At 47.3% G+C, this 24,211-nt stretch overlaps 1 protein-coding gene across 3 annotated transcripts in view; it reads right to left on the minus strand.

The window, feature by feature from the left end:
• The window catches only part of GNAO1 (G protein subunit alpha o1), a 362,264-nt gene that overhangs the window by 69,319 nt on the left and 268,734 nt on the right, over window positions 1–24,211 (minus strand). The gene's annotated exons all lie outside the window — the stretch shown is intronic.

Here is a 24,211-nt window from a genome sequence, read left to right on the forward strand (position 1 = left end):
TCCAGTAAAGCTCTCCTCGGCAGCAGCGTTTTAGCCCATAACTGTAAAATGCTACTGTATTGACTTCATGCTCATTTTCTTTTCTTTTTTTTTTTTTTCAAATTGCAAGCTCTTTGCAAATGTCCTCTCCCCTCTGGCAGCTTTGCAGCTCCTTGCACATTTGGCTGCTCCTTTTACATAAATAAGAATGGTGTAATGCTAGGTGAACATGAGAAAAGAAAGGCACAGAATGCATATAAGGAAGTCTCAGGCGTAGGTCTGGGAATTAAATTCCTGATCTGCAAAGGCCTCTTATTTAGGCACTTACCTTCAGCACCCAAGTTTGAAAATTTTGTCTCTTGTCACTTTTGGTAGCTTGTTATTTGCGTGCGTGCGTGCGTGCGCGTGTGCGCACGCGCGCTTGATCTTGCTAGAAGCTGAGCACTGTGGTCCAATGAATAACACCTCGGTAATCCATTTAAAAGCAGTGAAACTACTCAGAGACCTCAAAAGCCACACAAGCTTACAGCACTGAGCTTGACGTGTCACTTTTTTACCAAGTGAAGAAGAACTGTGTGCAGCAATGCCTAGAAATAAAAAGGCTGGAACAAAACCAACTCTACATTAGCCTTGCATAATTATTTCATTTAAAAAACAGAGCCACGTTTGCAAAATATTCTGTTAGGTAAGCAGATAAATACTGTGGTTTCCATTAAACATTTTGCTTTACATTTTTTGCCTGACCATCACTCCTGAGGTATTTGCGGTACTCCCTTTATCCACCACAGGTAGCAATGCAAATAGTCTGGTCATGGAAATTACTTGCAAACAGCAGTTGGAAAGATTTTATAACATATCTAGTTGGGCTAGCTGAAAAAAAAAACTTGTTGATGGATGTTTTGGATCAGCTCTAGTTATCCTCCCTGTGACACTGTGGCCCCATATTTTGATGGAAATATGTTTTTGCATAGGAATATGCATAATCCAAATATGCTTTGTGCAAAATAAGTAAAGAAACCTGTCATACAAGAGCCTGTAGTTCTGTGAAAGTGAATATTCTATTTGGGTGCATGTATCATTCTTGTGCGAGAAGTTAGAAACGACGTGAACCTGCTTATTAAATCTGCAATTGCTAGGGAAAGCCATTAGTGGCGCACCAGGGGCTCACTGGCCAATGATCTGTAAATAGTTTTCGTATAAACCCACATTATGGTGGGTCTTACAAAGACATGTGACCAGGCCACTTGGTGCTGGGATCTATCTGAAACTGGTAGTTTTCCTGAGGGAAGGGTTCCTGCCCTGGGGAAATTCTATTTAAGGAACAGGAAGCAATTAATGTTGTCTTCAGCTGGCTTTTGAAAACAGTCTTCCCTAAGAGAATAGACAAGAAGCTGTTAGACCCAGGCCAGAGTAGGGATCAGCTCTGGCTTGAAGGAATTTACCTGGAACAAGCAGAGGGGTGACAAATCTATTTGTAACATTTTCTCTTAGGCTATGTCTACACTAGAGGGTTTTGTTGGCAAAAATGGCCTTTTTGCTGACCAAACCCAGGGAATTTCCAGATTTCCCAAGGCACTCTGTTGCAAGCAAATCGACAGAACATGGCCAACAGCTGAACCTCGCTTGGCCACGAGGAATAACGCCTCTGTTGACAGAAAGCCGGTCTGGACGTCCTGGGGACCCTCTGCCTGTCGTGCTTCTGCTTGGCCGTTTTGCTGACAGAGTGGCTGGGCGGTCCGGGCACACTCTGCCGACAGAGCAGACAACTTGGCAGTTTGACGGCGATCTGTCAACAGAAGTTTAGTTGGAAGATATTTTCCAACAAAAACTTCTGCCGACACACCCCTGTAATTTAGACATAGCCTTAGCGTATTAGGCTTAATTGGCACATTTTGTTTATTTTGGCTTAGTAACTGACTGTGATCCATTTTCACTTGAAATCACTTAAATCCTACTTTTTATACTTGATGAAAACACTTTTGTCTATTATAAAGCCCATTGTAAATGAATGTTGGCTGGGGGAGGGGTGGAGAATTACACCTGTGCATATCTCTCATGGATAAATAGAGCAAACATCTTCACCAGCTTTCTCTGTGTAAAACTTTCATACACAGTAAGGCAGATTTAGTTGGGGTTTTGGTACCTTTTGAGGCCTGTGCTTTTGGGTGCTGGCAAACCTCTATAACTGAGTCCTCCCAGATCTATTCGTGTCTGTGTTACCCAGTTTGGGGCTGTTACCTCAGCTCTGTGCCTTGGCTGGGAGAGACTAGAGCTTCTTGCTGTGCAGGACAGGGTGTGGTGGGACATCCCAGAGGGCAGGTAAGCAAGTCCAGGGGTATGATCAGCACACTGGTTGACAGTCCCAAGGGGATCTCTGTGATCCAACCCGTCACAATCCCCATTGCAGCCTAGGCATGGTAAGGCCTGATCCAAAACTCATTGAAATCAGTGGAAAAAACTCCTATTAATGTCAGTTGGCTTTGGCTCAGGCTGCAAGTACCTTGGCCAAGGTTGCATAGTGGGGCAGTGACAGAATTTAGAAATGACCCTAGGTCCCTGGAGACCAAGTACCATGAACAAATCCTCCGGCCATCCAGAACATAAAACCCAACCAGACAAACACTGTGCTAGTGTAAGCTGAGTAAAAATAATAAAGGCAACCAGACAAAATGACAGTCGTATGTACAATTTTCAAACGCGCCAAAGCGACTTATGAGCTGATGTCATTTTTGACAAAGGGATTTAGGATCATGTCATTTAGGTGCTTTTGAAAATCTACCCAACTGTCCACTCTGGTCTTAAAATCGATGAACGTTTGCCACTCCTGTCTCCAGCACAGGCCCACTGGGTAGCTGAGCTGCCACCTTGGGTATCATGTGACACCCTCACAGGGAACACAGGGAATTTACAGACATGGCTGAGCCATCTTCTAGGACTCTACAACCTGCTTCCTGGCTGGCTACATGGCCTTGACCCTGATTGGGAGGTGACTCTATATATGTCCTTGCCTGGCTTTGTTTAAACAATGAGTCATTGCCTGCTAGTTGCTACTCAGACCCACCAGACTGAGTAGCTTGCTGGCCACTCACCACCCTTGACCTCGCCTAGCAACCATAGTTACCATACTTTCCCCTGGCCATAACCTCTCTCGTGTGAGCTCTGATGACTGACTCACTTAGCCCCTCTGGACTTCCCAGTCATTACAACCCTTCATTTAGCAATCATTTTTGGAAAATCGTGGGAGACGGGAGAGATTCCAGAAGACTGGAAAAGGGCAAATATAGTACCCATTTATAAAAAGGGGAACAAGAATAACCCAGGAAACTACAGGCCAGTCAGCTTAACTTCTGTGCCAGGAAAGATAATGGAGCAGGTAATTAAAGAAATCATCTGCAAGCATTTGGAAGGTGGTGAGGTGCTAGGGAACAGCCAGCATGGTTTTGTTAAAAACAGATCATGTCAAAACAATCTAATAGCTTTCTTTGATAGAATAATGAGCCTTTTGGGTAAGGGAGAGGCGGTGGATGTGGTATACCTAGACTTCAGTAAAGCATTTGACACGGTCTCGCATAATATACTTATCAATAAACTACGCAAATACAACTTAGATGGGGCTACTATAAGGTGGGTGAACAACTGGCTGGATAACCGTACCCAGAGAATAGTTATTAATGGTTTTCAATCCTACTGGAAAAGTATAACTAGTGGGGTTCCGCAGGGGTCTGTTTTAGGACCGGTTCTGTTCAATATCTTCATTAACGATTTAGATATTGACATAGAAAGTACACTTATTAAGTTTGCAGATGATACCAAGCTGGGAGGGGTTGCAACTTCTTTGGAGGTTAGGGTCATAATTCAAAAGGATCTGGATAAACTGGAGAAATGGGCTGAGGTAAACAGGATGAAGTTTAATAAAGACAAATGCAAAGTCCTCCACTTAGGAAGGAACAATCAGTGTCACACATACAGAATGGGAAAGGACTGCCTAGGAATGAGTACAGCAGAAAGGGATCTAGGGGTTATAGTGGACCACAAGCTAAATATGAGTCAAGAGTGTGATGCTGTTCCAAAAAAAGCAAACGTGATTCTGAGATGCATTAACAGGTGTGTTGTGAACAAGACACAAGAAGTCATTCTCCCGCTCTACTCTGCGCTGGTTAGGCCTCAGCTGGAGTATTGTGTCCAGTTCTGGGCACCGCAGTTCAGGAAGGATATGGAGAAATTGGAGAGGGTACAGAGGAGAGCAACGAGAATGATCAAAGTTCTAGAGAACATGACCTATGAAGAAAGGCTGAAAGAATTGGGCTTGTTTAGCTTGGAAAAGAGAAGACTGAGGGGAGACATGGTAGCAGTTTTCAGGTATCTAAACGGGTGTCATAAGGCAGAGGGAGGGAACTTGTTCTTCCTTGCCTCTGAGGATAGAACAAGAGGCAATGGACTTAAACTGCAGCAGGGGAGGTTCAGGCTGGACATTAGGAAAAAGTTCCTAATTGTCAGGGTGATCAAACACTGGAACGAATTGCCAAGGGAGGTGGTAGAATCTCCATCACTGGAGATATTTAAGAAGAGGTTAGATAGATGGCTTTCAGGGATGGTCTAGAAAGTGCTTGGTCCTGCCATGAGGGCAGGGGGCTGGACTCGATGGCCTCTTGAGGTCCGTTCCAGTCTTACTCTTCTATGATTCTATGATTCATCCTATAACCGGGCCCAACATTCAAACCTGAGGCGTGCACGTTCAATTTTTTTTTTTTGCATTAAATCAAGATCCCTTTCAGGACCAAACATAGCTGCTCTCTCTCCCAGGCTTACAGGAAAACCAAGTCCATTTACAATTCACTGTCCCCACTTAGCATAGCTACTTCATGGACACAGTTTATATTTCTAACTTCAACCACAGGAAGGATGCATGCATACAAATGGGATAATCATGTTCAGTAGCTTTCCAATGATACCTTCCATGAGGCTTTTTGCCTTATATTAATAAGCATATTTTCATTAATCATATGGCTAGTCCCATGACAGAGTGAAATCCTGGTGCCACTGAAATCCCCACTGACTTCAGCTGGAACAGAATTTTTCTCTGCCAGTTCCTAAAACTGGAAAGTTCTCACACCCTGTGGTGATGATGGCCAAATAAGTTCCTAGACAAATAGCTAAGGGCTGGGATTTTCAAAGAGCTGAAGGGAATTAGGCAAGCACTGAAATTTGTTGGGATTTGGTCATATAAATCCTTTATGGATCGTTGAAAATCCAAGGCCAGATGGATTCCTGGCTGAGTATAAATCACAACAAACTGCTGTCTGATCCAGTGCGGGTTTTGTGATGTGCAGCAAATGGGAAAACAGGCTAAAACCTGCCAACTAATATTTATTTGTGTCCTGAGTTTCTTTGGGACTGGAAGCATCTTTAACTAAATTCCCTACTCTTACGGTACAGTTCACTAAACTGAAAAAAAGCAAGCCATCCTCTGAAACCCTGAAAAACAAACCCGCTGCTCAGCTGCTCTTCTCAGCTTATATGTTTGCCTCTGAACATTTTCATTATTCATTTTCAGTGAAGAATCACAAGAATTACATCACTCAAGGAAATTGCAAAGTCTAATTATTTCCACTGTGCCCTTTGTCAAGCATTTAAAAACATAATGATTTTGTGATAGATGCTCCCTTAATAGATATGTGATGGGCCCTGGATATACGAATAGGGGTTGTATCAGCTCATCTTTGTAATAAGATTCCTCGTTCTGATGGCTGCAGACATAATCACATTCTATTTACAACTGGTTGTCAGCTTGTAAAAGACGGTTGTCTGAAGAACTTAATTTCTTACTGTCCCAGTATACAGCTAGCTTTATAGTAAATTAAGTCGTTCATACACATCTGGTGGTCTATGCCCTCATGTGAAAAGCTATAAAGGAGGGGTGTAAGAGTGCAGGTCAGAGAGCTCTCCCTGGACAGCTGCATACTAGAGATACAGTCCCCCTTAGCATGTTTTTTGATAGATATACTACAGTGTGTTCTTTCCCCGGGACAGGGATCTGCATCCGAAACAGCAAAGAGAGCCATTTTTCCAAACAGAGTTACAAAAATCAATCCTTCAAGAGTGGCAATGCACGTGAATACGAGCCAGTCCTTAATAAATAACGTCAAACCGCACTTTTTTCACCCCTATTTTAAGAACGGCCACACGCAATGATTTGTACAAGTTCGCATGTTCAGTTACCACCATCTCCAAGCTTTACTCACCTCTACCCGCAAACCTGCCCCCCCCCATGTCAAACTTTACTCCCCATTTCACAGATCCACCTCCCATCCCCAGGCTTAATCCCCCATAAGCTCCAAACCCACCTCCAGGCTTAACCCCTATGAGCCCCAAACCAACCCTTCCATCCCCAGGCTTAACACCTCTCAGGCCCTAACCTCCCCCTCCAACCCCAGGTTTTATCTGATTGAGCCAACGAGCTCCGTGCACTGCTTTCCTTCCCAGTGGGGCCCCATCAGGGCAGGCTCGAATGCCCCTCCCCCCAGCTCTCCTTCCCCTGAGTGCAGTGCGTGAGCGGCTCCCTGCCCTGCTGGCTTCCTCTTCCTGGGTTCCCTGCTGGCACTGACTCTACTTGTGGCTCTGAAGGCTGCCCCCGCTTAAACAAAAACACAAAATCCAGTTTTAACGGTGGGCTTTGTTTAAGCAGCGGCAGCCTCCAGAGCTGCAAGTGGAGTCAGTGGCAGCAGCGCTTGGCGCCGCAAGTGGCTCTTCAAAGAGCCGCACGTGGCTCTGGAGCCGCAGGTTGCCGACTCCTCCCCTGGGAGATTACGCTTCATATTCCAGGACGTGGAAAAATACACATTAAAAGAACAGTCCAAATCCTTGATCAAAGTGATCCTTTAGCATTCCACATGCATAGGATAGTGGGAGACAGATAAAACACAGCGCACCCCACCCCAGGACTTATTCCTGCCCCCATCTCAGGGCCCCTCAGCCCGTTCCCATAACATGCTACTTAGTGGGGTGGGAGAAGAGGTCCTTTGTCCTCTCCCAGGCAGCCTCCAGCCCTGCTGCCTGCCTAGGTCACTGTCTGGTGCAACACAACAGATGCCTGGGGGAGAACAGCAATTGCTCTGCACCAGGTAGCGTGGCTAGAACCAAAGAGGAAAGGCTCTGGCCCTGATTCTTCCCTTTCTGCTCTGCCTGCAGGCCCTTGCTCCTCTCGGTGTTCTATGGAGGGGCATGTAAGCTGTGTGTTGCCCCTGCACATGGGCATTGTGGATTCAGGTTCATATGCTCTCTCTGTCTAAAGAGGCACATGAGGTGTACCCGGTAGCCTAATTTCCTGGCATTAAAAGAACAGAAAAGAAATGGGTGTCTGCGAACAGTTACTCCAGCTATTTTCTATTCTCAGTAGAGAGTCATCTGTGATTATCAGCATTATTACTTTGTGATAACTGATGGTAAATGTTGATGTATTAGTAGTAATCACTATGCATCTTTTTTCCCCCACATGCTTCAAGCCTGGATACTACACTTTTGTTTTCTTTGCTCAATGGACAAACTCCCGAGTGTGTAATTAACAATAGCTCTGATTTGGTAACCTGAAAATCAAGCCACAAACACATGGCACCTGACTGATAGAGCACGGGTAGGGGATCTGCAAAAGCACAGTTGCCTCTAGTGATAATTTACACACGCACACACAAAACAAACACAACTCACAGAATCATAGGGCTGGAAGAGACCTCAGGAGGTCATCTAGTCCAGCCCCCTGCTTCAAGCACGATCAATCCCTACTAAGTCATCCCAGCCAGGACCTTGTCCAGCCGGGACTTAAAAACCTCAAGGGATGGAGAATCTACCACCTCTCTAGGCAACGCATTCCACCAACTGTGGGTAATGTCTGTCGAAGGCACGAAAACACCCCTAATTCAGCTATGTGGGGTCAGACAGACACATACCGTGATCCTACGTCGTCTCACTCTCTCTCTGACATGCACAAAGATGCACACGACCCCTCGCCATATCAGTCACGCCTTTCCCCAATAAGCATTCTGGAGAATAGGTAAACCACACATGCTATGGTACTGGATTCCAGTCTGCAGCATAGAAAACACGCCTGATATCGTACATATGATTCCTGACCCTGCAATCAGTCAGCAAACACACACAACCATAGCTTAACATGTCCCTTAATTAATCATCACATATGAAATCCTGGAAACCTATGCAGACAAGCGCCTTTATTGATCAATTCCTGCGCATAGAAAATACACTCCCATCCCATTTCCCCCTTTAAGTCTAGAGAGGATATTACATGTTGTCTATCGTTTATTTAATGAGTTAGCATAAAGGACGTGAAAAATAAAACTACAGATAAAAACCAATAGGGCAGGACGACCAGCTAGGTCTTCTGATTCCAGTTCAGAGGAAGGAGGCTTTGGGAATGTATTTATGGAAATCTGACAATCAATCGGCTGTTTTCAGGCATCCTCTCTGCTCCCCCTCCATTTCTCCTTTCATGTAATTACACTGTTTTTTTAAACACAGCCTCTCTCTGCAGCACCTGTGTTTCATCACCCTGTTGCTACTGCAGCTGACCAATCCCCACATTACGGCCGATCGGACCGTATTTTGGTGTGGTCAAAGTGTAATAATCATAACCACGTCCCCTCCCTGCAAGGCCACTTACAGAACCAAAATTACAGGCACGTGACACCCCCACATAACAGGTTAGGTAACTTTTGTGTGGGGAAGCTAGTTAACGAACTGGAACGCGGCCAGGCCTAATTACTGATGAAACCCAGCTGTGCAGGGGCTGGCTGATGCTACAAACACAGCACTTTTGAAATGGGCAGGGGCTGCTGGGAGAGATTCTTCAGCCTCTTTCCTGGTAAATGGGAGTGGAGAGATGTGGACGGAAACTCCACTTATGAAGGAACAATTGGCTTCATACATATAGAATGGGAAGCAACTGTCTTGGAAGGAACACTGAGGAAAGGAACTTTGGGGTCATAGTGGACCACAAGTTAAATATGAGTCCACAGTGTGATGCTGTTGCCAAAAAAGCAAACATGATTCTGGGATGCATTAACAAGAATGTTATGAACAAGACACGAGAAGTCATTCATCCACACTACTCAGCGCTCATTAGGCCTCATTTGGACTATTGTGTCCAGTTCTGGGCACCACATTTCCAGAAAGGTTTGGAGAAATTGGAAAAGATCCAGAGAAGAGCAACAAGAATGATTAAAGGTCTAGAGAACATGAGCTATGAGGGAAGATTGAAAGAACCGGGCTTCTTTAGTTTAGAAAAGAGAAGATTTAGAGGGGACATGATAGCAGTTTTCAAGCACCTCAAAGAGGGAGAAAAATTGTTCTCCTTGGTCTTTGAGGATGGGACAAGGAGCAACAGGCTTAAACTGTAGCAAGGGAGATTTAGGCTGGACATTAGGAAAAAGTTCCTGTCAGGGTGGTTAAACCGTGGACTAAGTTACCTAGGGAGGCTGTGGAACCTCCATCGCTGGAGATATTTAAGAGCAGGTTAGACAGGCACCTATCAGGGATGATCTAGATGGTGTTTGTTCCTGCCAAGAGGGCAGGGAACTGGACTTGATGACCTCTTCAGGTCCCTTCCAGTTTTAGTGTTCTATGATTCTATGAAACAGGCTCTGCAGGGTGACAGAAAGCTGAGGGAAAGGCTTAGAGGCGTGCAGTGGAGGGGAAGAGGTGGCAGCAAGGAGATTGCTGAGGTGAACCTTGGCCGCCTATCTGAGGTAACCCATTGGAGAGGCAGGCCTGTCTGGTGCCCCTCCCAGCCACTGGTAAGGTGTCGGGAATCCCCTGTGAGAAGGTGTACAGACCACTGGGCCCAGAAGCACAAGGGGCAGAGTGGACAAAGGGAGTGGACATTGTTTCCATTAGACTGTGTTACCCTGGAAGTGGTGGGCTAAGGATGCTGTGGCTGGAGGGAGAACGGGCAAAGCACCACAGGAATGGAACAACCATCAGCTGGGGCCTTGAAAGGAGAGTCTGCTACACGGTGCCCTTTCACCCCACCAGTGAGCAACACTCCCGGCGGGCCCGAGAATCACCACAGGCTGGGGGCAAGGTGAGAGGGTCCCCTCCTGAAAGAGGCAGGGCCAAGGACAGAAGGGGTAGGGCTTAGGCAGTCAGCCCTGGCCCCCATGCTCACTCACAGCCGTGCACTTCACTGCTTCGTCCAATAATACTTCATGCTTTGCTAGGAGGATTTAGTTGAATATTGCAGCTCAGCAGGAGTGCCTTTAAACACAAGCCACGCAGTAATGACAGACATGGAAGAGCTCTACAGGTTTGGCGGGACAGCGCCAGCTGAGGGAAGCTTAGCCACGTCGAATGGAAGCTTCCTAAAAATAAAGAGACTCTGGTTCTTTCTGCAAAGAGAAAAAAAAACTCATGAGTCACAGGAACGATGCTCAGATTCAAATGTGTGCTGTGGCAGAATGGTCTATTCTTGTCATGCTGCTTGCTGCCCTTGCTAGTTTGTTGTTGCGGGGCTGACTGTTCCGGCTCAGCTCTCACACGCGGCTGTGTTGTTGGTCGTGAGGCAGCATAACATACGCTCATATGTTAATGCTAAGAGCACAAACTCCCACCCCTTTTTCCACAGAGGCCCAGTTCTCACAAGAGCAGGCTGAGGAACAACGGAGCACCTACTAGGGATAAAGGCCTGAGGGAGCTGGAAAGTTAAGTGGGCTGAAAAGTAAGGAGTGGGAAGGGGGAGCACCCTCCCTTAAGAACTCAGGAAGAACAGCTGAGCTAGCAAAAGAGCCTGCCTGCCTGAATTCTTCTGCATTCCCTTTAAATGTTGGTGCCCCATTAGTGCTATGATGGGAGCATTATAACACCTGAGCAGATGGAGAGAGAGGGGAGCATGAGTGTGGAAAAGCCCTACCCCCTCACTTGGCACTGGTGGGGTTCTCAGGTGGGATGGGCGAGCTGGCAGTAAGGTGCGAGTTATTTATACCACTGTCAGCACAACAAATTGATGGAATAAGGTGCTCAGTAAGGTGCACATGTGGGTGCACACAGACGGGACAGGGCAGAAGTTAATCCTGTGAACCCTGAGACTATGATGAGAGGAGGTTCACTGCCCAGATGAGCAAATGGAAGTGCCTCAAGAATTCTGCTCCCAGAAACTGGAGTGTTACTCTGCGTTTTCACTGGCTCAGCTGAGATTAGAATCTAGCACGTTGTCAGGAGAGCAGCTGTAGTTCTAATGGCAATCGAGATATTTTCTCTTCATCTTGAGGTGCTTTTAGGCTTGCTCAGAGAGGCTCTCAAAGCCGGGCAGCTGAGCACTGGGGCATTCAGTCCCAGGCTCAGAACACCTGAGCTGTGAGGCAGGGCAGGAGGCAATATTGCAAAAGGTCCTTTGTAGAATAGGAATAACATTCTTGCTGGGAGATTGCCATCATGCATGCAGACAGTACAGTGCTATTGTTATGGTAACAAGCGGCAAGCTTCCTCTGAGCAGAGCAGAGGAGAAGCTCAACAAGCCCTACGTTGCCAGAGGATGCAATGCAGCATATTGAAAACCAAATGCTGGGTCTCAGTTCCTAGCATATTTTTGGACTCTCTGCTTTACTGGGTCCTTGCTCTTCCTAGCTAGGAGATGCTTGCCAAAACCCCAGGCAACGAGGTGGTGATGGCTGTTAGGTAGGGAGCTGCAGGGGCAACATATAATCTATTTGCTCTGCTGGTGGCAGTAACCCCAATTTTGTGCCATGGCTGAGAGAGGACCGGAGCTTCTGGCCCAGCAGGTCAGGTTGGGAGGAACACCTGACAGCAGGAAGGCAGACATCAGTGGCTTGATCAGCACACTGGGTGACGGCCCCGAGGGGATTTTTGTGATCTAACCCACTGCAGTGGCATAGTCAAGCAAAGTGATGTGCACGGTTGTGGTGATTTCAAGTGTGGTGGCTGGAGCGCACACAAAGGGGTTACTGGTTTGTTATTGTCTTTTGTTATTTCAGGTCAGGGAAAATCAGCATAATGAGTGCGAATGAGGCCCAAAAGAAACGGGAACTTCACAGGACCCAAGCTGCACAGAAGGAAATTGGACACAGAAGACGACTGGGATTAAGGGGTCTTGAGACAGATGTGGAAGTTACCAGAGAAAAGGCTGCCATGAGACAGCCAGGGAAGACAAAGAACTGGAAGCTGAGAAGGAAGCCCAAAAGCCTGCTTGAGAAGAGAAGGAGAAAGAGAGACTGCAGGAACTGGCTGCACGGGACTGGAAGAGTCAGCACCCCAATGCAGCAGGATTCACCTCTGCAAAATCCACGAGTAGGATCTATGGCATGCGGCTTCTGGGGAATCTGCAAATGTCGCCAAACGCTTCATCACTGTGCACCATCCATTCCATTCCTGGGGATCAGAAGATGACCACTCTGCTTGCAAAACTGACTAGGAGAGCCTTGGACGTATTCAATAAAAAGTTTATTGCCAATGCTTCAAACTACGGTAAAGTCGAGGATTTGGTTTTAAAGCAGTTTCAGATTCCACCTGAAATGTAGAGGGTGAAATTTAGACCCCTTAAAAGACAGGCCGGGCTAAATAATTTAGCTCCTGTGAACCACACGAAAAATCTGCTATAGAAATGGGTGAGAGGAAACGGAATGACAAGCTTTGGAGGCAGGTGTGATTTGATGGTTCAGGAACAGTTTCTGAACACAGTTCCTGAGTATGGTAAGCAGTGCTTGAGGGACACAGTGGTCCAATCAGTGGAAATTCTTGCTGGTTATGTTGACCAGTACGAGCAATCACAAGCACCTGGAAGGAGAAAATCACAAGGGTTTAAGTCTTGGAGGAGACAAGGTCCCTGCTTTACCGCTGGGAAGAAAGAGGGTGAATGAGAGGCTGGGTGTTCTCCTTCAGGAACAAATGAGCATTATGAGCTGGGGAGCAGGGGGTGGAGGAGTTGGGGGTGGAGGAGGTGTATAAGCAGCAGGAGACTCATGGAAATGCTGCTTCTCTGACGGTGGCTACTTATGACACCGGGTTTGTAAAGCTGGCTAATTCAAAGCCAGGCAGTAAACACATGACGTCTGTCAGGGGGAGCAGCCAAGACATCCCTGCATGGAGGGATACTGGGGCAGAAATTTCTGTGGTCCAGAAGGACTTGATTAAGGAACAAGAGATCCTCGATGGGGACTCGGCTGAATTAGATTTGGGTGGTGGCCATAAGATCTTTGCACGTTTGGCAAGCGTAGAGGTTCAGAGAGAGCAAAACCAAACTGAGGTAACTGTTGTTGCTTTGTCAGAGAACTTAGCATCCTTTATTTTGGGATCATACTTTTCTGAGTTGGCTGAACTACTCAGCCCAGGAACTATTAGCAGCAAGAAGGGATTGTGTGCTGAAATCCCAGAAGGAGATGGAAAGCCACAGGCGCTGTGGAGGAAATAAAAGATTGCTTCTTTGCTTCTTCTCCAGGCAGACTAGGCAATTGACAAGAAGGGGGAAGGATGGAGGAAGGCGTAACTATCCTACATTTCTGCAAGGAAGGAGAAACTGAGGCACACACTTACGGAACTGGTGGCTAAATGCCAAGACACCTACACATTAAAATACATTGCTATCTGCATTCTGGGGGCACCCCGACCTGCTTTCATGCAGCTCAGGACAGAAACCCAGAACTGTCTGCTTGGCAATTGGTATCAATTAGAGTCCCCCAAGGGTCAGTCCTGGGGCTGGTTTTGTTCAATATCTTCATTAATGACCTGGACGAGGGGATGGATTGCACCCTCAGCAAGTTTGTGGATGATACTAAGTTGAGGGGAGAGGTTGATAAACTGGAAGGTAGGAATAGGTCCTGAGTGACTCGACAAATTGGAGGATTGGACCAAAAGAAATCTGATGAGGTTTAACAAAGACAAATGCAGAGTCCTGCACGTAGGACACAAGAAACCCAAGCACTATTACAGGCTGGACACCCGCTGGCTAAGCAGCAGTGCAGCAGAAAAGGATCTGGGAACTACAGTGGATGAGAAGCTGGACATGAGTCAGCTGTGAGCCCTTGTAGCCAACAAAGGCTAACGGCATAGTGGGTTGCCTTAGTAGGAGAACTGACGGCAGATCTAGGGAAGTGAATATTCCCCTTTATTAGACATTAGTGAGGCCAAACCTGGAATACTGTGTCCAATTCTGAGGCCCCCCGTTACAAAAAGGATGTGGACATGTTGGAGACAGTTTAGCGGAGGGCAACCAAAATGGTTTGGGGCTGGAGCACATGATTTATGAGGAGAGTTTATGGGATTTAGGCTTACTATTCTACAGAAGAGGAGAGTGAGGGGGATTTGATAGCAGCTTTAGACCTCCTGAAGAGGGGTTACCAAAGGGATGTACAGAGGCTGTTTTCTGTGGTGACAGATGACAGAACAAGGAGCAATGGACTCAAGTTACAGAGTGGGAGGTGTAGGCTGGAAATTAGGAAAAACTAGTTCACTAGGAAGATGGCGAAGCACTGGAATGCGTTACATAGAGAGGTGGTGGAGTCTCCATCCTTACAGGTTTTTATGTCCTGGCTTGACAAATTCCTGGCTGGGATGATTTAGTTGGGATTGGTCCTGCTTCGAACCAGGGGTTGGACTTGATGACCTCCTGAGGTCTTTTCTAACCCTATGATTCTATGAACTTTGGAAAAACACCCATGAAGGACACCACAGGGTTTGCTGACACTGGGGATTGTGTAATCAAGACCTAAGAGAATTTCTGAACGCACTGCTTCTGTACTAGACACTGTCCAACCCGCTAGCAGTGATCTCAGGGGGGAGATGTCAAGCCCCCTCATGCTTTATGAAAATTGGCTTATGAATATTGAGAACTAGAAGATGCTTTATGCCCAAGAGATAATATAATATATGTCAATTTTCAAATTACAAGCTGCTGCATCTATACTTCTTATTTTTGTGCATGTATCATTAAATATATATGGAGATACACATCTCACAGAGCTGGAAGAGACCTCAGGAGGTCATTGAGTCATTCTTGCATGTGATGTTAGAAATATGAAGTGGGAATCTAGTTTTAATGCTAAATGTGCTATTGAGAGCCATTAGTAATACTTTGGGTACTTAATAGCTCAGTACTCAAACCAACAAACTGTGAACAATTTTATTTTTCCTGTGAGCCCAAACTGTGGTTGATCCTAGAAAGACAAGTGGCCATGCCACCTGCTTCTGGAATCCATCTTGAATCTACCAGTTTTCCATGGGGCTGGGGAGACTGAACAAAGGATTCCCACCCTGTGGAACAGTGTATTTAAGGGATGGAAAGCAACCCAGGCTTTATCTTCAGCCAGGCTTTGAGACTGCCTTGCCCATCCTAAGAGGATATATATGAAGGAACCTGAAAACAAAGAACTTTAAAGACCTCTGAGAAGCGACAGACCCAGGCCAGAGTAAAGATCAACTCTGATTTGAAGCATTTTACCTGAGATAAGAACAACTTTTTAGGGTAAGCAATTTCATGTAATAACTTTTATAGTATATTAGAATTAAATGGCATCCTTTGTACATTTTATCTCAGTAACTTTAATCTGCCTGTTTTCATCTGCAACCACTTAAATCCGACTTTTTATATTTGATAAAAACACTTTTGTTTATTATCAAGCCCAGTGTAAATAGGTGTTATGGAGGGGATGGGGAAGGAAGCAACCACTGTACACATCTGTCCTTCATTGATAATGTGGGGGGGACATCTTTGAGAGCTTTCTCAGTCTCAAACTTTTGCACAAGGTAATAGATTTATGTGAGATGTTGGTGCCTTTTGGGGGTTGGTTTCCTGGGTGCTGTCAATGGTCTTATGTCTGAGTCTTCCCAGAGCTAGCTGGTTCAGTGTCCTTCTTGCCTTACTGGGGGGGACAGTGACCCCAGCTCTGTGCCTTGGCCTGGGGAGACCAGAGCTCTTGATCCAGAAGGACACGCTGATAGGAAGCCCCAGAGGGCAGGAAGGTGGGTACCACTGGCTTGATCCTTGCACCATGTGACAACCCAAGGGGATTTCTGTGATCCAACCCCTCACAGCCTATGTCCTGAAATATTTACATGCCAGATGAGCTTAATATTCATATGTCCCTTCATACTTCAACCAACATTCCAGAGGCCATGTGTCCATGCTGATGATGGGTTCTCCTTGCTAACAATCCAAAGCAGTGCAGACCAATGCATGTTTATTTTCATCATCTGAGTCAGATGTCACCACCAGAAGGCTGACATTCTTTTCTGGCGGTTCAGGTTCTGCAGTTTCTGCATTGGAGTGTTGCTCTTTTAAGACACTTGACTGTGTGCCCCAAAGCCTGTCCTTCTCAGATTTTGGAAGGCATGCCAGATTTTTAATCATCGTATGGAAACGGACACATCTTGTCGAGCTGCAAAGGACCTAGAGAGGTTATCAAGTCCTGCAACATTCCTGACAGAATTTTTTTTTTAAAGTGTATCTCATCTACTGCAGGCAGGGCCCCTTGAGGGTTGAACTCACAACATGGGGGTTACCCAACCAAGGCTCTAACCACTGGGCTATTCCCCCCCTCAGGCCTAGGGGTGGCATGCTGCAGCTATTGTGGCAAAGCTCCAGCTTTGCCTTGGGGGGTTCTGCACTCATAGGTAGCTAGGGCTTGCTTCAGCAGCTCCCTGTGACTCACCACAGGGGCCCCCCTCCCCTTCTAGATGCAAGGATCACAGCCACCTGCGCTGTAAGCCCGTCATTTGGGTGTGGGGTGAGATCCTCCTGCTCAGCCCCAGCCTTCCCTTTCAGGGAGTGTTCCTGAAGCGGTGTGGGGGGCCCCAGCCCCCGCAAGGGCAGCGATGACAGGTAGTTCTTCCTCCACTACCAGAGCTATAGCTTTTCCCTGGTCTGTTTCCCCAAAGAGCCCCTCCCAGCCCCTTTCTCCTGGTGCCAGATCACACTCATCCTCCCAGCTCCTAACGTGCCACCTTCCCTCAAGGGGAGCCATTTAAACAAGTCCGGGCATGTTCTTAATTGGCTCCAGGTGCCTTAGGATGCAGAGATGGATGCGGGAGGCTAGCGCCCAATCCTGCCCCTTCCTCCCGAGGCTGTGCCCCCTGAGAGCCAACTCTCCCCCACAAAGACAGGTCTCCAGCCCCCTACATGAGCCTCCCTGGTCCCAGAGCAGGGGAAGGACAGGTGTCCCGAGACTCCTGCCCTGGAGCTAAGGCAGGGAGCAATCTGGCGGCAGAGTGTGCATCGGGCCCGACTGCCAGTTTGGGAAGATAATCCCTTCCCTGCTTCTTGCATCTGCTGCCCATGACTCAGTTGGTTCTAGTACATTCGTGGTTGCTCTGGAGCAGCCCCTGCCCTGGTTACTCAGGGAACAGAAACCAGCCAACTGCAGCCAACTGGTCTGGATCTGCCAGACTATCTTGAGAAATCTCAGACTGGTACCGTCTTTGTCTCTTGTCACATCTGCAGCGAAAGCGTTCTCCAACCGAACGACGCCTGAGATTGCTCTGACAGGAAATATATGGCACAAGAAAGCCGGAGACAATTCGCCCCCAAGGAGTTCAGTCACAATTTAATTACCACATTTTGTTTTTAACAAGCGTCCTTCGCATCCAAGTGTGTCCTCTGGCATGGTGGCCAAAGCAGGAAGGGGCATATGAATGTTTAGCATGTAAATACCTTGCAATGCTGGCGACAAAAGTCCTATGCAACTTAGTTCCATGATATCTGCACACCTCAGGAGAACCGCGGTCGGGTGCAAAATTCACGGAAGATTTTCTAGCGAAGCCTGAAGGAAAGTAAGAAGGCCTGATGCTTGTCGTGACTTATCTGAGCCACCGCCTATTGTAAAAGCTGTGCCCAGGCATGTGGCCCTTGGTTGCTGAACACAAAGTGTCAGGATGCACTGGACAAACATCCCTCCTCGCCCACTGAATGCGGGCACGTATGCCCGAACGTATCCCACCTTGGAATCTAGAGGCTTGGCACCTGCTGGGCCCAACAAATGCCCACATTTGCAGCTGCATTTACTCTACCAGTAGAACGTGAAGGGTCACATATATCTGAATCGTGCCACCCCTATGCTGCTGCAGGGACCCCCGCTGTACATCAGGGATGCCCGGGGAGATGCTAGGAAGCTGGAGGGACTTGCATTGAGGAAGTAATTCAATTAGCGTGCTGGGGCATGGAAGACTTGCAAGAAAGCGCTCTGCTGCTGAGAAGAGCAGAGGCTTACACTGGGTGAATCCGGTCTGGCTCTCTCCAGGCTCCGGTAAGGAATCTGGCCTTTTTATCGGACTTGGAGCTCTCCGTGTCCCCAACAGAGGCAAAGGGTTTGGAAGTGACAGCAAGGCGTACGGCTGGGGGGTGGGGGCATTGGCCAGCCGGGACAAAGAACGCGCTGTATCGAAGAGTGGGAACAGCCCAGGTTTGCTCTCTTTTCTAAGCACAAATGCTAAGGCGGCAATCGGAACGGGCTGAATAACTGGAACACATCTACCTCTTGATAGGCGAAAGTGGCTTTTAGTTAGGGATCCTTTGAGCTATTAAATCAATGGTGTGAAATGATTATTGCTGGGCCCAAGGCTCCCAGAGGCCAAAGCTGAACTCCACATGAAACCCTTGGCTGGGTACTGGGAATTGGGATCCTCTCCTGAAATGATATTAGCAGTGAAACTCCTCGAGCAGCTCCCTTAGACCGGACTCTGCCTGCCTTGTAAGGGTCCAAAGGTCCCTCGTCTGTGCCTTTTCTACTGCTGCTTTCAGTGCACCAGGTAAACATTAATGCATTTATCGTCACAACAGCCCTGGAGGGTCAGGAAGTATTAACAGTCCCCAGTGTACAGGTGGGGATCTGGAACACAGACTAGCTAGCTTGTCCAAGGCTACTCAGATGCAGATCTCAGATCTGTTTTATCCCAGCCCTGGGCCTTAGACCGTAATTCCACTGGCCAGCAGCTCTGGACCCACCGCCTGACTTCCATCAGCTCTCACGGTCTTGCGAGTCTCACCAGATTTGTTGTTTTTCGCTCAGGCCCCAGCTCCAGGAGCATGTGCTGAGGTGAGAGACTCAGCTTCCGCAGAATGAAAGGCAAAGGTCTAGCTTGCCTGGTTGCAGAGAACAGCTGGAAAACATAATTTTTGAACCCCTGATCATGTCCTGTCCCACTCCAGTGTGAGGCTGTTGCAAAAAATACAAACGCAGTTTTGGATTGTATTAACAGAGGCCTAGCATGCAACTCATGGGAGGTGGCAGTACCCCTTCACTCAGCCCTGGTTAGGCCTCAGCTACAGTAGTGTGTCCTACTTTGGTCACTGCTATAGAGAAAAGTTGCAGAGAAATGGGAAAAGATCCAGAGGTGCGAGACAAAGTTGGTCAAAGGTGTGGAATCCAAACCACGGGAGCAAAGGCTGAAGGGAGTGGGTATGTTTAATTTGGAAAAGAAGAGGTTGGGGGTGGGGTGGGGGGATATTGTAGCGGTCCACCATTTGACTTTCAGATCCAGAGAAGACAGTGGGGACGGCTAAGCCACAGTCTCAGCAAACCATCATCCAGCACCGTCCCTCAAGCTCTCAAAGGGAATCTGCAAGGAAAACCCCGAAAAGGAAGACCTTGGACAACACAGAGACGGTCCACTGATATTGAAGGACAACAACTGGGGCACTCGGGGGGTCAGCTAGAAGTTTCGTCCCAAGACAGAGTGAAGTGGAGGAAACTTGTAGACTTGACACGGACTACAAAGGCTTAAGGAGTAGCAAATACTTGAAAGGCTGCCATAAAAAGATGGAGACAAATTATCCTCTTGCCACAGAGAGCAGGACAGCAACGAGGGGTCCTGTGGCACCTTATAGACTAACAGAAAAGTTTAGAGCATGAGCTTTCGTGAGTTAACTCACTTCTTCAGATGCAGAGAGCAGGACAGAGGGCCTGGGATTGAAACTACAGCATAGCAGAGCTGGATTGAATCTCAGAAAAAGCTTTGCAACGCTAAGTATGACAATGGAACAGACTGGCTGGGGAAATCATGGACTCTCCTTCGCGGGAAGTGTTTTGGACAGCCTGAGATGGTTTGGACAGAATGAAACCTACCTGTTGACAGTGGACCAGCCTGGATGGTCCTTGAGACTCCTAATCCATGGGTCTGTGAGTTCCTGGCAATATGTATGTGGGTCCTATGAAGCTGAGCTCCATAGCTCTCCTATGCCCAGCCTGGGTGACCTACATCTGCTTCTCTCCATGTAGTGATATCCCATCTCCTCATCCTCTGGGCAAGGCCCCCCAGCCACTCAGATTAGGATGAAGGACTTTTGGGCCCAGGGAGCAAGCTCTGTGCACCAGTGCGCCTCTTGAATGAATTAAAACAAGGATAATTTGGCTGTTTCACCAGAGCAGAAAGGAAGAAGAAGAAGAAAAAGGTCAATGGCAATGAAATGCAAAGGACAGACAGAAGGGCAGAGACACAGAACAGAGAGATGACGCAGGTGTCTGTTCAGGCCTGTTTTTCAGTGCTGTCCCTGACTTCACTACAGCTACCAGGCTTTACTCTAGCTTTGACCTGCGGTAGGAGAGTTACCCTTCTTTAGCTTCTCCGCCCATGCCCAGGCTGCAACTGTACAAGGATTTCCTGCCTTTCCAGATTCCCACCAGCAGACCGGTACTGTGGCAACATCTGAACTCCGTTTTTCTGGCCCTCTGGACTCAGCTCCCCACCTCAGATCGACAGGACAGCATCCTTCCAGGAGACCCAGTTTTCTACAACCTCTCAGTGAAGTCTCCAGGCAAGGCCGACAGTTCTGCATGGCAGAAGCTCTCCTTTCAGTCTGACGCAGTTCACCTCCATGCTGAGTCCTTTCAGCTCTCCCTCCCCTCCCTTCCTGTGCTCTCCGCTTCCCCATTCAAGGCCTTACTGATGATCAAGAATAATAGCTCCATCTTACTCTGCCTCTAAGAATAAAATCCCCCAGCAACTAACCATCTGACAATGACATTAATTTGCTCCATGACAGCCCTGTGCTCATTAGCGAGTTTCCACTGAATAACATGTTTTAATGTGTCTACAGATGACAGACTCTGCCTGATCCTGTCTGACAACTGCTTGGAAGGGCTCAGGCAGAGAGGTAAACACATCCTGCAGAGCTCTGAGAGGTGACAATACTGGAACACTGCCTTGGCTTAGGAATTTACTCAGCTGTTTTAACAAAGCTTCCTAAACATCAGGGCGAATGGTGTTCGGGACTAGTACTGTGTGAGCAACTGAATATTTGATTTGGGTGTGGATCTGAAACACGGGGAAAAGGAGGAAAAATTGTTTTGGCACAACCCACAAGGAAATACTCTGAAATTTTCTGTAAACTGAAATATCAAAGTTTCATCTCAATGTTGAAAGAAAAATATTCTAAATAAAAAAAAATAAAGTAGAGGGAAATTCCAAAACACACCATCTTTCTGGAAGGAAAAGTCACAATGTTTCATTTGAAAAATGCTGAAACAGACTAAATTATTTTTGAATTCTGAATTCTGTTTGGGCATATTTGCAGAATGAATGACGAACGGAAAATCAAGACCCCAGTATGCGGCATAATGGACGGTTCGAACAGGAGAGGCAGAGAATGGGTGGATGATGTAGTAGATGGGTGCGGAGCTAGTCTACAGAAACTAAGCCACTCTGCACCGGACAGGGAAAGGAAAAGTGAGGGAGGCAACAGACACCAATGGGTGCTGAGTCCACGGCTGATGATGATGATTATGACGATAACAATAACTTGCTGAAATCAAGCAGGATTCCAGAACAGCTGTTGTCGACTCAAATTTGCATTTTTTCACAAAAGGAAAAAACTGTTTTGCTCAAGACCCTTTGCCTTACACTACTCGGACCATCAGTGTCAGGCAGAGGGTGAGGTCGAGTGCACTGTATGAATGGGGAATGGATACAGGCCAGCAGCCTGTGGTGGAGGTGCCATCTGTAACATATGGCCCTCTGCACCCATCCTGTGGTGATATTGTGTCTTCCTATCATAATGCAAATCATGGAGCTCCTCTGGAAAGCAGAGCTCACCAAGTTGGCTTCTAAAAATAATCCAGTGTGCGTTTTATTGCACTGGACCAGATGTACATGCAAATCAGGTGGCAAATCAGGATGACGTGTTATAACAGTTTCTCAGCCTTTCTTTATAAATACCCCTTTAAAAACTGTAAGTACCCCCAGACTTCTCTCACATGCCACGAAGGGTCAGTGAGAAACATGGTCCGAAGGTAAGGTGAGGTCTTGACACAAGTCCCATTCAACCTTTCCAGATTCCTGCATCCTTTTCAGGAGTCAGATTTGTTTTGCATACCACCAAGTTACACCTCACTTAAAAACTACTTACTGACAAAAGCAACGCAAAACTACCACAGCAGGCTGCTGCTGGAAACTTGCTGACTTTCTGCCATCTTATTATAAAATCAAAGACTTGCACGACAAGTCATAGTGAGGCAGGGGGTTGGGGTTTGGGCTTACGTGGGTGGCACCCTGCTGGGGACAGTGAGGACAGGCCCTGTTCCCCTGGCGGCAGCAGCTGCGTGCTAGGGCTGGTGGGGAGGGGCTCCTCTCTGCCAGTACTGGCATCTTCGGGGCTTGGGGCGAGCTCTCTCTCCCTCCTGCAGCCTGAGCCCGGGCACCAACCACGACAATCCAAGTCTGACCGAAAGGATACTCAAGAGGCCGGTCGATCAGCAGAAGGGAAGTGAGGTTGCTCAGTGCGACATCCGGCTAGAGGGAATTCATGACTCCACCGTTCTCAGGCGACTGAAAACCGCCAACATTCTAAGCGCCATCTCTAAGAAACTCCCTTTGCATGGAGAGGTCTGGACCTGGGCCACTGAACAAATAAGAACTCGGCCATGCGGCTTAATCGTTTTCTTCTGCCGCTCTCCTGACAGCTCTGCCTGATGACATGTTACATGTTGGTTGCATGTTACTACTATGTATGACAATGGCCTCTTTGCTTTTCCTTTAAAAACCACTGTTGTAGTAATGCCCCCAACCCTTGCGGGACCATGACTGCCAGGAGAGTCCTTCCTGCACAGTACTCCACTGAGCTCCATGAACGAGATGACCCCAAGCTGGTGTAAAGAAGTATAAATCATCCCTCCCTTTGCCAGGTAACTCCCTAGCATCTCCTGGTCCTCCTTTAGGGTACAGCATGCTAAGGGAGGGCATCTTTAAATTGAGACCCAGATGCCACACAAGTCTTACCCCCAGAAATCCAGGATCCCGAGATGCCGTGCCCCTGAAAAAATTAAGATGCTTTAAAACAATTGTAAAAAGAGAATCACAAGTACTGAGATGAAGACTGTATTTATTGCAGACTGTGACTGTTAAAGTAATAGATTGGCCCTGATTTCGAATGCCTGACTGCTGATGTGAACAAATACCACTTAATATATGTATATATATATATATTCCTTTCTAATTGCAATAGTGTTTGACGATACTCGAAATCCCGGCCTTCTGCTTAATTTCTAAACAGTTTTACGTGAATGTTGAAGCCTTAGAACACTAGAACTGGAAGGGACCTTGAGAGGTCGTTGAGTCCAGACCCCTGCTCTCATGCTAGGTCCAAGCACTGTCTTGGCCATCCCTGACCGATGCCTATCCAACCTGCTCTTCAATATCTGCAGCAATGGAGATTCCACAACTTTCACAGGCAACTTATTTCAGCGTTTGGCCACCCTGACAGTTAGAATGTTTTCCTATGTCCAACCTAAACGCCCCTTGCTCTAATTTAATGACCTTGCTTGTAGTTCTAGCATCAGAGGCTAAGGAGAATAATTTTTCTCCCTCCTCATTGTAACACCCTTTTAGGACTTGAGAGTTGCTATCAAGTTCCATCTTCTCTTTTCCACACTAACCAAACCCTCTTCTGACAGTTTTCCCTCTTAGCTCATGTCCTCTAGACCTTTGATCATTTTTGCTGCTCTTCTCTGGACTCTCCCCGGTTTCTCCACATCTTTCTTGAAATATGGTGCCAAGAACTGGACACAGCACTCCAGTTGTGGTCTAATCATCCTGGTCTTTCCTTGTGAGTTACTGTGCATGCAAAGACCTCACAGTAGCAGTCAAGATTTATGAGTCCCTCCAGCTTCTGGAGCTCCCTGCTTGATCAAACCCCAGCAGGCTCTTGCTTCCCGGCAGCAGCTCCCCGTCTGGAAGGAGCTCCGCACCAGCAATGTGGCTCCCTTCCGCAAAAATGGAGCCCACACCT

The sequence above is a fragment of the Carettochelys insculpta genome, chromosome 14, assembly GCF_033958435.1.
Source record: "Carettochelys insculpta isolate YL-2023 chromosome 14, ASM3395843v1, whole genome shotgun sequence".
NCBI classification, from domain to species: Eukaryota; Metazoa; Chordata; order Testudines; family Carettochelyidae; genus Carettochelys; species Carettochelys insculpta.